Source organism: Danio rerio, chromosome 24, assembly GCF_049306965.1.
Source record: "Danio rerio strain Tuebingen ecotype United States chromosome 24, GRCz12tu, whole genome shotgun sequence".
NCBI classification, from domain to species: domain Eukaryota; kingdom Metazoa; phylum Chordata; class Actinopteri; order Cypriniformes; family Danionidae; genus Danio; species Danio rerio.
This window is the reverse complement of record NC_133199.1, coordinates 37,158,825-37,175,053: the sequence shown is the minus strand read 5'-3', so window position 1 is coordinate 37,175,053 and position 16,229 is coordinate 37,158,825. Positions and strand designations below refer to the sequence as shown.

The following is a 16,229-nucleotide window of genomic DNA, read 5'->3' as shown; positions in this document are numbered from 1 at the left end:
AGAAGCAGATCAAAATGAATTTCGTATTCATTGTACTATGTGATGATTTTATAGAAACATATGTGAAAGACTCATGATTCAAAACACAAGTCTCTTATTAGTAAAACTATATTTTAGATAGGATGCTTCAGATTGTAAGCATGCTTATGGATGCCAGTTATTTTCCACTGTTGAGGTTTGGATGTATATGGGACAATCAATTACAGGTAAATAGCAAGCAGTGTGTCATGAAAGCCTAAAGATGTAACACACACGCAAAGAAACAGGAAGCATGTTAAACTGTGTGTCTCAAAAGAGCATGCTGTTTCTTTCAGCACCATGGACAGCGACTGCCTTCACAAATAGCATTTCAGCACTCCGCAAACAAGCACAACTTTTTCATAACATCCATTATGTATACCGGGGAGCCTTTTAAAACAGGTCTAAAGCTTATTTCCACATCTGTCTGGTTAAAGGAGTAGTTCACTAAAAATGTGTAGTGATTTCTAGGGCTGCACAATATATCGTTTCAGCATCGCAATGTGGGCATCCGCAATAGTCACATCGTAAAGATACGCAATGTCCAATCTGAATTATAGTTGACCAGGAGCTACAGAATTGTATTTAATCACTGTATGTATATGTAATTTATATGATTTATGCTAAAAAACATTTCTTAGAATTTTTGTCTTGTTTCTAGTCCAAATATCTACATTTCAAAGTGAAAACAAGATTACTTTACTCACCCCATTGGCAGATAATTTCCTTAACTCTTAATTGTCACTTACTTTTTGATGATAGTGAAAACTATATACTATTTTTACTTGGTCTAAGATTATTTTGGATATTTAGACTAGAAACAAGACAAAACGAAGTAAGAAGTTTGCATTGTGATTATTAAATTTCTGTACCTGCAGGGGCGGACTTAACCAAGTGCGATAAGCAGCTGCTTAGGGCCCCGACTAATGCTAAGAAGCCTATATTATTTATTTAGCTTTTTAAAAAATGTTCTTTCATATATTGTAAAATCTGTCTATAATCGTGTATATACCAGAATAGTGGAGCTTTCCTTCTGTACATGCAAATATTAAAATCTAATCACAAATATGGCTAATTAATTGTACATGAAATTGCTTTTTATTTGTGAATTTATTTGATTTAATTTTACATTAAGAAGATAAAGGTTCCACTTCAAATATATTTTTAACATGCAGTTTATTTACAAAAAATATATAATAAAAATTAATCTACTGCGAAATTTTTTTATATATAGAGAAAGAGAGTGTTTTGAGTTTCTATATACCTGTGATTGCTTAGGGCCCCCAAATCACTAAGTCCGCCCTGTGTATCTGAATACTGTTAGAATCCCCAGAAAATCATCAAATAGACCTATTCAAATCATTTTCTAACACTTTATTCATGTCACAATAATTATTGTGGAAAAAAAAAATGTTGCAATATTGGATTTTTCCAATATCGTGCAGCCCTAATGATTTATTCACCCTCATATCGTTCCAAACCTGTATGAATGACTATCATCCCAGCAGGCACAGGACGTCAACATGAGTTTTGACTGAATTTGTACCTCAACGTGCATTTTGTTGGAAAATGAAAATTGGATTGACGTTCATCAGAACATCAATGTCCAACATCTGACAGATGTTAATTTTGGTTACTTTCCAATGCAACCTAAAAACAACCAAATATCAACGTCTAATCATGTTACAACTTGATGTTATGTAGACATTACCAATATGACATTAATCAGACGTTGGATTTTGGTTGCCATACCCGACAAATAAGTGTCAGTATTTGACATGAATATGATGTTTAAGATGTTGGCTGGATGTTGGATATTGGTCTCTTTCCAACACAATCTAAAATCATCCAAATACCAACGTCATTTCACCTCGTTATTAGACGTTAAAAAAACATTGTCCTTAGACACTGGTGACCTAAATCTAACCTAATATTAATGTCTTATGATGTGTGTCTGCTGGGATGTCTCTGGATGTACTGTTTTACGATTATAAAGGTCTGATAGCATGTAAACATTCCAAAATGTGTATATATACATATTTTGTGTTTATATATACATATATACTTGTGTGTATGTATACATTTTGAGGAGTATCATTTTTGTATTTATTTATTTAGACATGTTTTAGATATTAAAGATTGGTTGATTTTTTTCTGAGCACTAAAAGTTAATTAATTCAATAATAATAATAATAATAATAATAAGTTTACGGAATAATACTAATACTACTACTACTAATAATAATAATAATTATAATTATAATAAATCCTTATATTTATATAGCGATTTTCCATTTTGGGAGGGAATCTCCTCATCCATCACCACCATTAATTCAACTCAAAATACTGTGTTTCACACAAGAATACAAGCGACACAGTTTGGTGTGAACAACCCCAAACTATTTCAACCTAAATGTTTTTCTATGGAAAAAAATCTGTAAGTATTCTGTGCACATGCTTTCCCACAGTTCCCAAAAGCAGTGATCAGTGACACAGCAAGGTGTGTATGTGTGTGTGCCTGGCTGCTGCTGTTGTTTTGTTTTCCGTCTTGAGCTTCACCTCTTTCAGTTACACCCCTAAATATCCTGGATTTGTATCCTAACGTGGGCCGCTGTAGTGATTGTGAAGGTGTGCCACTGCATAGAGATGTACATGGCGTGTGTTGAAAGGTGCCTCTGCTGCGTTGATAAATGTCTCTTTCTCTGTCATCCCTCCAGCTGGGTGTTATGATAGCCGGCGTTACTTCCTGCGGTGTCGTCTCAGCCCTCCAGGCAATTTTCCCCTGTTATCTGGGCGTCGCACATGAGAGCTATAAATGAGGGTTGAGAAATATAATAGCTCATGTGTGGAGATGGCTTTGCGCTCATGAATAAAACATCCCGCTAGTAAAGGACTGTTTACGCTGGACATGTGCCCGCCATCTGAGTAGACCTGGACTATGTGTGTGTGTGTGGCTCAGTAACTTGCCTGTACTTAGTCTTTTTTGTTGTTGTTGGCTGATTTGCGATTCTTATCTCCTTCAGATATGGCATTGTTATTGATATCAGTGGTCTCCTTGCAGACACTGCAGTCAGCAGGTTGCTGAATACCCTGAAGAATTTGCAGGAATGTCTTGGTGTCAGATTCTCACACTGGCCAAGCAACAGGACATAAAGGATCAGAGTCAAAACCCCTTTGAACTGCGGTCTCTGATCTGTCACAGAGGGGAAAGAAGTACAGCCTGTTAGGGACATATTGGAAATGTGGGGATGGAAACCACAGAGGATTGATTCTCTTGTGTTGTGTTTTGTATACTGTAGGATTATTAAGAGATAATAGATATGTAATAGTATTGTAAATCATAGTCAGGGGCGGATTTAACCAATAAGCAAAGTAAGTAGGGCCCCAGGAAATTTTGGGTCCCCAATAAATATCTAGAAATATAAATGATGCCTATAACATTGTATTCTTCTACCATTTCCTATCATAATTGTTGTAGGGTGAGCGTCTAACAAACTAAATTGAAAGAATTTTAATTGTTACAAAAATAACATTTGTCTTACACCCGCACTCATGGAGCAGTCCAGCAGTCAAATCAAGTAAAAGTTTAATTTAAAAAAAAACATTTGTTATTTTGGATTTAATTATTAGACTATTTTAGTTGTAAATTCATTTTAAAAAAATTAAATCATTTAAAATCCCAGAGATGGGTTGCGGCTGGAAGGGCATCCGCTGCGTAAAAGCTTGCTGGATAAGTTGGCGGTTCATTGCGCTGTGGCGACCCCGAATTAATAAAGGGACTAAGCCGACAAGAAAATGAATGAATGAAATCATTTAAAATGTAGATAGTGCATCAACCTTCCTGTCATTTCCAGGTCAAATCTGACCGATTTACTTAAAACACTCATAAATATTGTGTTTTACATCTGATCGCCTCAAGGCCTTATGATATCCTCCACACTATGAATTTAAACATATAAAAGAGATGATTACATCTTTCGTTCAATTTTGAGTGTTTTAATCAACCTTGTTAAACTTGTGGTGTTCCGGGACAAAAGTCACCACAATAGGAAATGAATGGGTATCCAGACTATACTCATCCATTAGACACAAAACATCCCCATACACACCACCCCAACTCACTCACATTTCAGACTGAACAATGTCTTTTGCAGGTACACATTTCTTTTACCCGCTTATGTGCCGATCCTCTAGCCTGATCTCACAAGGAAACATAACTATTTTACGTTCATCTATAGTTAATTTTTTCTAAATGTTTTTAGTGCCTATTTGTATTTTCACTGCAGTTATTTTATGTCTAGTTCTATAAATTCATGTTAAACACTACTTTGAGACGTTGTTCACAGCTAAAGAATGTTGAATGTTGTTGGTTTTTTTTGTGCTAATATAAGAGGATTAAAACAGAGCGGTCAATTTTGACCGGGAACACTAAAGTAAGGGTAAGAATGTGAACACGACAGGAGGGTTAAGATAAAACATAGAAAAGAGGTGTTTTTATGATTAAAAAGGTGCATTTTTGGACTATTTGGCGTCATGGCTGAAATTGCGCAGCGCCCCCAAATCAATAAACCCACCCCTAATAATACATAGTACTGCACGTCTCACAATGTTGTCAATATTTAGTCACATTGTTGTGACTCTTTGTAACTTATTTTAAAATAAGTTAAAAATGGTAAATATTTTAAAGTGACTGTTCACCCAAAATTAAGAATTTACATACAGCTCGCACTATTTGCTCTCCCTCAAGTGGTTATAAGCTTTTATAAATTTCATTCTTCTGTGAATTATAAAAAAGAGACATTTTGATGAAAGCTAAAATCCTGTAACCACTGACTTCCATAGTAGTTATTTATCATATAGTATGGAGAGCTCAGCTGTGACGTTAATTTCCCTTTGGGACAAATAACGTCTAAATAAACAAACAAACAAACAAAACAAATAGTATGAAAGCTGTTGGTTACAGGTTTCAATATTTTTCAAAATATCTTCTTTCGTGTTTAACAGTAAAGTAAAACTTCATTAAATGATTACCGAATCATCATTTTTGGGTGAACTATCTCTTTAAAGAATGTTTGCTTTTGGACAATATCTGACCTCATGTACTTATTGTATAAATAAAAAACATTTTGACAAATAAAAAAAAGCTTTAATGTTTCACAGAAGAGAGAAGTTGAGTTGAATCCTTGAGTGGTGCACATCATAAAAATACTCACTCGCTCACTTTCCTTCGGCTCAGTGCCTGATTTAACTGGTGTCACCACAGCAGAATGAACCACCAATTCATAAAAATACTTTGGTTGCAAATTGGAAATTATATTTTTTTATTAACACTACTACTGCTACTACTACTCCTACTACTACTACTACTGCTACTACTACTACTACTACTAATATGCATTTTAATGTGTTACCTATCATATTCTAATGTGTTACCTATCATATTCTAATGGTTTCAAAGTTAAAATAGTTTCTACCTCAATTTGTTTTTCAGTATTTTTCTTAGGGAAGAGTTGTTACCATTATGGTCTTTGGGTAACTGATTAAATAGCTTAGTGCACATTTATTAGATTAGATTAAATGAAATGATTAAGTTAACAATTAGAGCATGATAATTCAAAGTCGCAAATTAAAACTAGCCATGTACTAGGGGAATCACAACATTAAAAACTTTGATTTGAAGTAAAGTAAATGGAAATTAAAAAAAAGCAAAGATGCATGAAAAGCATTAATGTAAAAATACGTACTATATTAAAGCTCATAGTGTCTTCTTTCCAAACGACACATATTTTTTGTTTGTGACTCAATGGGGTCAAGAACTGTTAATATATTAATTTAAATAGGTGTAAATCCCTATAAGTGGGTACTGGCGTGCAGGTAAACTGAATTAATGCAAATTGATGCATTCAGCAAAAGCCTGTGCAATTAATTACACAATCTCTGAGCTCAGATCTGTCTTTAAAGAATAAAGTAATTAGAGCTTTAATTTCTAGCATCCAACTGTTGCACACTATTTGTTTGACAAAAAAACACTTCATAATAAATTCAAACTTATTTTAATGTACTTGTTGTTGCTTTACAATCATTTGTTAAATTTTTATTCAATTTTTGAGTGATAAAAATGACTCCTCCCTTAGGGCTTTTATGTGAAATGTTTATATTTAAGTAATTTTCATTTGATTAAACTGTTTTGTATTTTGAAATGTTATGCACTGATTATCTTTGCACACAAAAATAAAGTTAATGTATTAAAAAGGTAGATTTTTTTTTAGCATTGAACTGGCTAGATGGACCATAGTAAAGATCAAAGTGTCTTCTTTCCAAATGATACCTCCTATTTTTGTTTGTAACTCACTGGGGTCAAGAACTGTTGCTATTTTCATTTGGATAGATGTAAATCCCCTTAAGTGGGTGCTGGCTTACAGGTCAACTGAAATGATGCAAACTGATGGATTCAGCAAAGGCATGTGCAATTAATTAACAATCTCTGAGCTCTGATCCGTCTTTAAATGTGAAAATAATTAGAGCTTTAATTTCTTGCATCCAATTGTTGCACACTATTTGTATTTGCTTGACAAAAACTACCTTCAAACCGCAGCTCTGCACAGTTTTGCTCCAACTCTTTCAAAGAGTCATGAACACCTTCATTAGTTGGATCAACCGTGTTTGTTCAGGGTTGGAACAATACTGTGCAGAACTGCAGCCCTCCAGGAATTGAGTTTGAGACCTATGTTTTACAGTCAATTGAGAAATGTACATGCAATTTTTGACTGAAAAAAAGCTCCCCCTTTATAAACTTTTTTAATATTTGAAATATTATGCACTGATTATCTTTAAACAAAAAAATTAGTTAATGTATTAAAAAGGTAGATTAAAATTTGATGTTGGCTTTAAGAAGTCGAGCAAAGAGTACGGTTTTGTTAGTGCCTTTTTTTTTTCTTTTTTTTGGTCAGCGATGCCTCATTTAACACAGACATTCAGATTTCTAAATGACATTCTAATGACTACACGACTTCATTGCTTTCCTAGACTCATATTCCAATCAACAAACTTTCACTGATGAAGGTCATAAATGCTTTGAGTTCACCATTAGATTTTCCCTACCATGGTCATATCTTAATAACAAGCCGAATTAGATAATAAAAGCTCATCTCTGAAGGACTGTAACCTCTCATGTTCCCCTGAGCAGATAAACAGCTCACCCTTGGCTTTGAGCACTGGGCTTTTATAAGCACCAAGGAATCTGTTTCTCGTTTCAAGAGCTGTAAATTTGATAAACGGGAGGATTTTTTCATTAAATAATCATATTCTGAACAATCACAGCAGTTTCTGAAGAACAAGGGCAATCTAGCAGAGCTTTTAAGTGGCAATTATATTAAAACATCCGAGTTATAATACAGTCCTTAAGCGCAGCCTCTTCAGTGACATGTGCTCCAACAACTTTTCCAATTAAATTGTTTTGTTAACCTCTGTGACATTTCCGAGTTTCCGTCATTGGAACGAGCTCGCTGACGTTATCAAATCAAATTATCGATGCCAGTCAGATCTATGTGCTTTGGTTCTAATCCAGAGGGAGCAGTTCAAGTCTAAACGAAATCAAAATTGATCCTATGTGATTGATCAATACACATTTGTCAGTTTATGTCCAGAATAGAATTGCAGAATGGAGATAATGTATGAAAACAGAGAAAAAAAGACAAATATAGTCATATAGCTGAGTATTTTTAACAAAATAATGCATGAATGCTAGGGCAAATTATATTATCGCACTGAATGGCTATTAGCTGTAAACAGTTTCAATCAATGCAATGGAGAAAACAAGTGCAAAGTTATGCAATCAAGCTTTTTTTGACCACAACCTGATTTATTCAACACACATTGTGAAAACGTACCCCCGTATACATTTCTGGAGAGCGTGAATTATGTAGCCAGTGCTAGGTATGGCTGTATTTCGTCTATAAAACAAATGCTACAGGGCGCTGATGGTTTCTGACCGCAATGACGGGGTTCAAGTCTGGCAAGAACTGTTCCAGAAAGCAGGTAAAACAAAAACAAAAGGCAAAAAATTAAATAAACAAGTAAACAACAGGGTATGAATTTTGGGTAAGATTTGACAACATTGTAAAAAATCTGGCGGCCATGAGGGCTTTCCTTTTTCTGGATTGCTTTTGAAAACACTGTGCCTTGGGTTTAGGGAGGGGGTGATCGGATCAATCTGTGCTTTTAAAAAACACTACCGGTTGGGTTTGGGGAATGGGGTGGTTGGGATGTCGGTCGGTCAGTCAGTCGACAGCAGCCTCTGGTGGATTTACGTAAGAACAGCAGGCACGAATGGCACTTGAAAAATATGAGATCTGAAAAAGCGAACACAGCGACTTCTAGTAAATTTGCAAAACAAAGACTGCAAAAAAACTTACCTCCTGGGATGTATTTGGCGCTCTCCAGCAATGTAAACAGGGTTACGTATCCATAACGACCCTCGGTTGGATTTATTTATTTATTTTTAATGCAACATAACAAAAAAAAAGTGGTTTTACATTATTACAACATTTCAGTTGCTTACATAAATAAATAAATAAATAAATAAATAAATAAATAAATAAATAAATAAATAAATAAATAAATAAATAAATGTTGTTTTTGTTTGGTTTGGTTTTCTCAGAAATTTTAAGCAGCACAAGTGTTTACAGCATTGGTTAAACTACAAAATAGGATTGTGTTCCACTGATAGCTAAAGTACCAATTCTAATTATTGAGCTTTGCATGAGTAAATTACATTTTAGGACAATTATAATGATTTTCCACAATTTTACCCTATATTATCATCAAATAAACATTTTTCGAAAACAGTGTTACCAACTCACATCTGAACAGGAGTATATATGTATCATGTTTTGAAAGTAAAATGCAAGTGGTAAAAAAAATAGTAAAAAATAAGTGAAGTGTATTTATGTACTAATTTTGAAATGATCACATACTTATGATTGACCACAGCTGGCCCTGCATGAGCAATGACATGATACACCAATCAGACGAATCCAAACACACATAAATAGACAGATCTCATTACCTTAACCATCTTTGTCTTGAAGAGTCCCTTCTTGACTCCCTCCCCTTGTTCCTTGTCTAAAAGGGGAGCTCTCGAGATCTACCTGAGCTCACACACCCGTCGCATGACCTAACAGTAGGAAGTAGGGCTGCGCTGATAAACATTATTATCAATCGCGATAATCGCGATAATATTTATGTCAATAACAATGATAAGCTCTGGACTTTTTTGACTATGTTGATATAAGAGCCAATCATACAGCATAAATGTGCAACAAGAGGAATCTAAAAGTGAGATGTACTGAATTTTCAACCACCGAAAATGTATTAGCCGAAAAGTTATGGAATTTAATTGAGCCTCTCATTTTTGTGGCTTCAGTCATTGTCAGGATACTCTTTTAAATCTGGAAGTATTAACAAGTTATATCGAAATATATATTGTCAATCGTTCAATCCGGCTCAAGGCTCCTCCGAGGGCTCTCTCCATGAACAGCATGCCAAAAACGCTTTTTACTTATCAATCATCAGCTAAGTGTGAACTCTTGAAACATGGAAAAAGTTGCCAAGCTAAATATTATACTTATTTACTTACAGTGTTCAATTATTTGTAAGTGCTCTCAACAAGTTTAAAGGGATAGTTCCCCCCTAAAATAAAAGTTTGCTGTTTATTTACTGTACTCACCCTGAGACGATACAGAATGCAGGTGTTTTATTTCTTCACATGAATGTTAAAGAAGATGTTTAGCTCAAATCGTGGTCTTTAGTGATTCAAACAATGCACGTCTATGGATATACAAGCAAAGCAAAAGTAATACCTGTGGCTCCAGGCTACGAAGGTAGTCTTACGAAGGAAAATGATCTGTGAAGAAAGAAACTGGACATTATTTACCACATTATTAGTTTTAATGCACAGCCTCTGCAAATGATTCTGAATTCATAACAGTCTCAGGCAAAAGTTTCCTGTTGCATTAAATGGCTTACGTGTAGGCCAAACTCATACAGTACGTGAACTGACACTTCTTTTTTCATAAGACCTCACTGGATCCTCCTCAGGAGCCATGGGTGTTCATTTTATTTAGCCTGTATACTTTTTTAATCATTAAAGTCCACCTATTTTCATGCATGTTTCAGGATATTGCTTAAAAATGCATAATGAAATGCCAAAATGTGGATGTTTAGTTTAGCCTATATCCTTTTTTTAACTCAAAATGCCATTAGCTATGTTTCCATCCACCTATTTTTATGCACATTGTGGAATATTGCTTAATAAAATGCCAAGATATGGATGTTTTGTTTAGCCTGTATACTTTTTCAAAGTGCCATTAGCTGTGTTTCCATTCATCTATTGTTTGTACGTTTCTGAATATTACTTAGTAATACGTAATACATAGTGAAACGCCAATATCTTTTTTTATGCGATAAGAAAAAATGTAATAAATTCCTGCATCCACATCAGAAAAAAAGTCTTGTGATTTTGTTTAATAAATCACATGATAGCAAAAATGGGAATGATGGATGGCATTACTGGACAAACTCCTTGACCAACCTCATTGTAAAACATCTGAAATGTTGTTTTGGTCTTTCTAAGATTCCTCAGCCAAAGTCTGTCATCACAGTGGTTCAGTATTATTACCCCCAGAACTCTTAAGCATCTGCACTCCCAAAAAGTATTTCATACCTCCAAAAGCCACATTGCATTAACTTGTCTTCTCAGGAGCAAGTCATTTTTAATAGTATAAAACTACTGTGGCTTCTCCCATTTCAAGAAATTATTATTTTTTCTCTTTAAATCATTGGATGGAAAGGATGCTTTATTCTCAAATGTTTTATGTGATATTCCAGTTCTGTGCACAAGTCTAATTCACACCTTTGGATGGAAAAGCATAGCTATTGACTTGCATTTTATGAATCATGTTACGACATGCTCATTTGAGTCACAACATAACAGAGAGATCAACTGACAAAATAATCTGAATGCAAATCATTTATTATTTTTGAACTAGAAGAGCAACAGTCAGTCAAAACAAACCATTGTCTAGAGATAATGAAGATAAAGAACTTAACTTTAACTACATTATATAAATAATGCAAAACAAAACCAAGGTTACAGAGTCAAAGAGATGGTCGTTAAAGAGGACGTCGCCACACCGTCCCAAGGAATCTAGGACAACAACTCTCATTTATATGCATTGAACTAATTGGTGAGCAAAGCAGACATACAATCAGGATCTGCCACATCATCCAGTCTGGAATCTTGAAGTCATTACAATCAACAAATGTCCAAAAAATGTCTTGAAGTCCTCAAGCACAACATAAGCAGCTTCCGATCTCATTGGGTCACAGAAAACAATTATTTTATTGTGTGTTTAGGGTGACAGCAGGCCCATCAAATACCTGTAGATAGAATAAACAGCATATATCTTAAATTAGAGACTTCATCGTAGACTTTCATTAATTCCCAAAACCAGGACCCCCTACCCACCACACCACATGAAAAACCTTAAAAACATTATACAATTTTGAATGCGCCTCATACAGGTGAGTGGGCTTGATAAACCACTTGTAGAAACACTCTTCTTTCTTTATGCACCAAACACTTTTTGCTTAAACTCCATCTTACAAGGACTAAATAAATAAGCAATGTTTACCTGTGAATGTACCACAAATCTTGTTGCATAACTTGTTTTCTTCAAACTTAAAATAAATTTAATGCACAATATCTTACACAATCTTGTTCTGTCCTATGGAAATGGTGCTTTATTCACAAATGTTTTATGTGATATTCCAGTTTTGCTCATACAAGCGCAGCATCAGCAGCCTCTAATCTCATCAGGTCACAGAAAACAGCTATTTTACAGTCTGTTTTGGCTGACAGCAGGTCCATCAAAGACCTATGAATAGAATAAAACAGCATATATCTTAAATTGGAGACTTCATCTCCTTAAGCTTTCATCATCTCCCAAAAAACATAGCTATTGACTTGCATTTGATGAATCACCAAAAGTCAAAAAGTCTTCTTGAAGTCTACAAGCACAGCACCAGCAGCTTTCAATCTCATCGGGTCCCAAAAAACAGTTATTTTGCTGTGTGTTTAGGCTGACAGCAGGTTAATGAGCTGGACTGAGAGATGAGGCTCTGAAGGGCATCAGTATAATAAGCATGAGGTTTGATCTGTGGTTTGATCCTGCCACTTACCCACTGCTGAAGACTCCTTTCCAGCAGCCAATGAGCTCTCAGTCAGTCCAGTGCGCAATAGCAGTGCTTTCCTAGAGCTCCTTTAGGAGCCGTTTGGGAGCCGTTAGAGGAAATAATCCATCTGCCTTCCACATCTAGAAGTGAATGTGCGTCCAAGTTTGCACTTTAAAATTGGACTTTGCACTAATTGCTTGGTTTCAGTCCCATTAATTTCACCATGACATTCGGAAGACTAATTAATATCTGCGGGATGGCACAGATAGTCTGGCTGGATACTGTTTAAGTTTTTGCTCTGTAGCCCTTACTTGCTTTCTTACTTTGATAAGTTGGGCCAGCTGGGATTGCTTCTCACTTAAGCTCCAACTGGGAAACAGTTTGTAATACCAAACGTACACATATGGTTTGGGGAGATGTCAGTAATTAAGGTAAAAAAAATTAACTAAACTTTAAAAGTGCGCTAACTAAGTCTTTATACTGTCTTCATACTGACACATACTGGCAGGGATGCAGCATTGCAGTAAAGAAATGCTTGGCTTGATTCTCCTCAGAGTACACTTGGCTTGACAAACCACTTGTAGAAACACTCTTCTCTCTATATCCACCGGACACTTTACCTAAACTTCATCTTACAAGGACTAAGTAAAAAAATGTTTACCTGTGAATATAACACAAATCACAACCCAGGCTCATTCTGAAAACGTACCCCTATATGCATTTCTGGAGAGCACCAAATAAGTCTCAGGAGCTACAATTTTTGCAGTTTTAGTTTTCGCGAATCCGCCAGATGCCGATGTGTGTGTGCATTTTGATATCTTAAATTTCTCTCACAAGTTGATTAACGGACTAACCAATTAACTGACCCACCCTCCTCCTTCCATAAACCCGAACAATACAGTTTTCAAAAGCATCGATTGACCCACCCACGACTTTCCGAATTAAAAGTGTTTTCCAAAGCAATTCAGAAAAGAAAAGCCCCACATTCTCACCCTGTTAGTTACTTCTTTTATTTTTTAGATTCAGTTTTTATTTTTACTCACCTTCTGAAACCGTTCTTCATCAGACTTGAACAGACCGTTGTCTTGGTCAACTCCTCTCTGCATCTCAAGTCCACCGACGGACATGGCGAGCTACTGGGCGAACTGGTAACAGCAGAAAGGCCATCCATATGGAGGTTAGCGACCAGCTGTTAAGCGCAAAAGGAATATACCGCCCCATAGCATTCGTTTTAAAGATGAAATGCAGCCATACATTCCTCTGGCTACATAATTCGCGATCTCCAGAAATGTATATAGGGATACATTTTCAGAATGAGCCTATGTTAACAAATCATGTTGCACTAATTGTTGTTACCTTAAAATACATCTTTTGCTCAATATACACAATATTGTTCTAGTCGGGCCGGATTGGCTAATCGGGAGAACCGGGAGAATTCCCGGTGGGCCAGTCCATTTGCCACGAGGGCCGGTGTCCCTAGCTGCTTGCACTCTCAGCAGTTGCACTTTTTTTTCATTTATTTATTTATTTGACCATAGCCTAACTCTTTTTATTCATTGTTTTGCCGCAGCTCCGCTCTTTTTTTTTTTTTTTCTTGCAGCCCCGTAAACAAAATGCAGCCTGCAGATTATTAATGATGTAACTATCATCATTCGACTCTAAACAGCGGCACCTTCATGAATGTAAGAATTCGAATAATTAATATTGATTAATAATACACCGGCTCAATGAAAATCAGATGATTCACTACAATAATAAATCTGACATAACTTGATCAGAAATCTAAAAAGGAGAGAAAAAGATTAAGCCATCAATCAAAGTCTTGCAGGTCATAGTGTAATATTTGTTTTTCATTCCAGCCACATTAGATTAACAGCGCCACTGTGGTCCAGTGGTCAGCACGATAAATTATGACACAGCCGACCTGTGTTCGAACCTTATCTGATAAGTTATTTTTATTATTTTTTCTTTTATTTTTTATTGTTAAAACGTATAATAATGTTAGGGTTGTTGAAAATTTGAAGTTCTAAAGCAGCTGTTTTCTTGATAAAAGACGTGAAACTGAATTAGAAATGACCTTATTTTAATAGTCAGTCGTGAACTGAGATAGGCCGGTCTAAGGCTTGAAACTCCAGGGCTGAAAAGGAGTCCCACTCCGGCCCTGGTTCTAGTAATAGTATAGCTGAATTAAATATTTATATGTAAAGTTCGATTACTGTCCATGTATGGTAGTTATGTATAGGTTTAAGAGCTCTTACTGTATGTCCAGTAAACTGTATTGTTTACTTTTGAAGCACTGTAGTCCTGTGAGATGAGATATTTCATTCCACTGAATGTTTACACATGTAGCGGAATGACAATAAAGTTCAACTTGACTTGAACTTGACATATTTTCAACATTTTCACTTTAATAAACCACTTTCATTCGATAGATTTTAATGTGAACAAAAAATGTACTTAATGCATCTTAAAAGCAATGACCGTATTTGAAGAGCAGCTTTCTTTCAGCAAGTTCTAATCCATTGTGTACAAGTGCAGCCTTGAAGAAGGCACGTTTATATGTTGCATGCTGTAAGCTTTACCGTTTATTCCTTACTGGGAAATATTTATACCCCGTTGTCTGGCAGATTAAATCATGATTCACTTCATGGAATCAATTTCACAGGCTATTTCAGCGGCTCCGCGTTCTGCATCCAACTGATGTCATTTTACCCCCACTATTTGTCTCGCATGGGATGCACCGGCTTTCCCAATATATTTATCCCTCTCTGTTTATCATATCATCCTGCATAAAATCTTCATTAATGCAGACTATGACTGAAACCACAGCATCCACAGCATGCCGAGGCTTGCATAGTGTTTCTTCCTTGACTCGTACACCTTCTGTTTTGCATGTAAACAATCACAGTCATTTTCCATAGGTGTGTGTTATTTATTAAGTGCAGAGCAGCACCTTTCAGAACTCTATTAAGTGCAGATCTCTCGGCTTGTCAACATCCAGAAGAGCTGCGTTCCATCAGCTACAAGAGCTGTCGACTTGAAGACAGCTCCTAAACTATTAGAGTTATACTCTGGCAAAGCTGCTCTTGCATACTGTCATGCACTCATGCTGATAAACAGTTGTGCTGTCACACTCTTGTAGTGTTGCACTGCTAGACTTTTGGGCCTTTGTTTGAGCGCTTGATCTAATCTAGGGGTTGACTTGAATTCATGGCAGTGTAGAAAGGTTTGAAAAATATATAAATGACCCCTTGATGCGTTTAAAGTCTTACTACTATTTTTTATTTTATTCTTGTGTACTATTTTTCCAATCCCTATGAGAATTATAGTGATTTATAGCTTGTAAAAAAGCACATGAAAGTTAACATTAAATTACACACTTTTCCCGTTCCCTCCTCCAAAGCATCCAAATTCAGTTAAATGGGTAATTATATTGTTACATGGGCTTAGACAAATAAAATTATATACTGTATTCCACATACAAAAATAATCAATCAATCAATCAATCAATCAATCAATCAATCAATCAGTAGAGTAAGAGGTATTTACTGTGCCAATGTATGGTTTTGTTCCAGAAACTGTATAAACAGATTTCAAATTTCATGGTACTCTTTTAATTTGCCTTTTTTACTGTAGGTAATTGTTTCCAGTGCAATCTAATTTGCCAAATCTTTCAGCCAGTGGTCAATGGATGGACTTTCTATTTTCTTGTAATAAAGCACTATCAAACGTCAATAACAAGACATGTCAGTCATTTTAGTCTGATAACCTGGTAATGACAAACTTACTGGAATCAACCCAACGCACATATTTCAGGGATAACTGGAATTGGTTTATGAAATAATTGAGGAAATTAATGTTATTTTGTTTTTCCAGAAAGTCTTCACCACCTCACATTCCAATATACAATGTTCCTTTATGTTTTTGCCATTTAAAACATATATCTGGGATGTTTGGGTTAAACTTTTTTAGGTGTG

At 35.5% G+C, this 16,229-nt stretch overlaps 1 protein-coding gene across 3 annotated transcripts in view; it reads left to right on the top strand.

Annotated features, from left to right (window-relative positions):
* LOC100330501 (RALY RNA binding protein like) overlaps positions 1–16,229 on the top strand; it is a 490,398-nt gene that overhangs the window by 205,613 nt on the left and 268,556 nt on the right. The gene's annotated exons all lie outside the window — the stretch shown is intronic.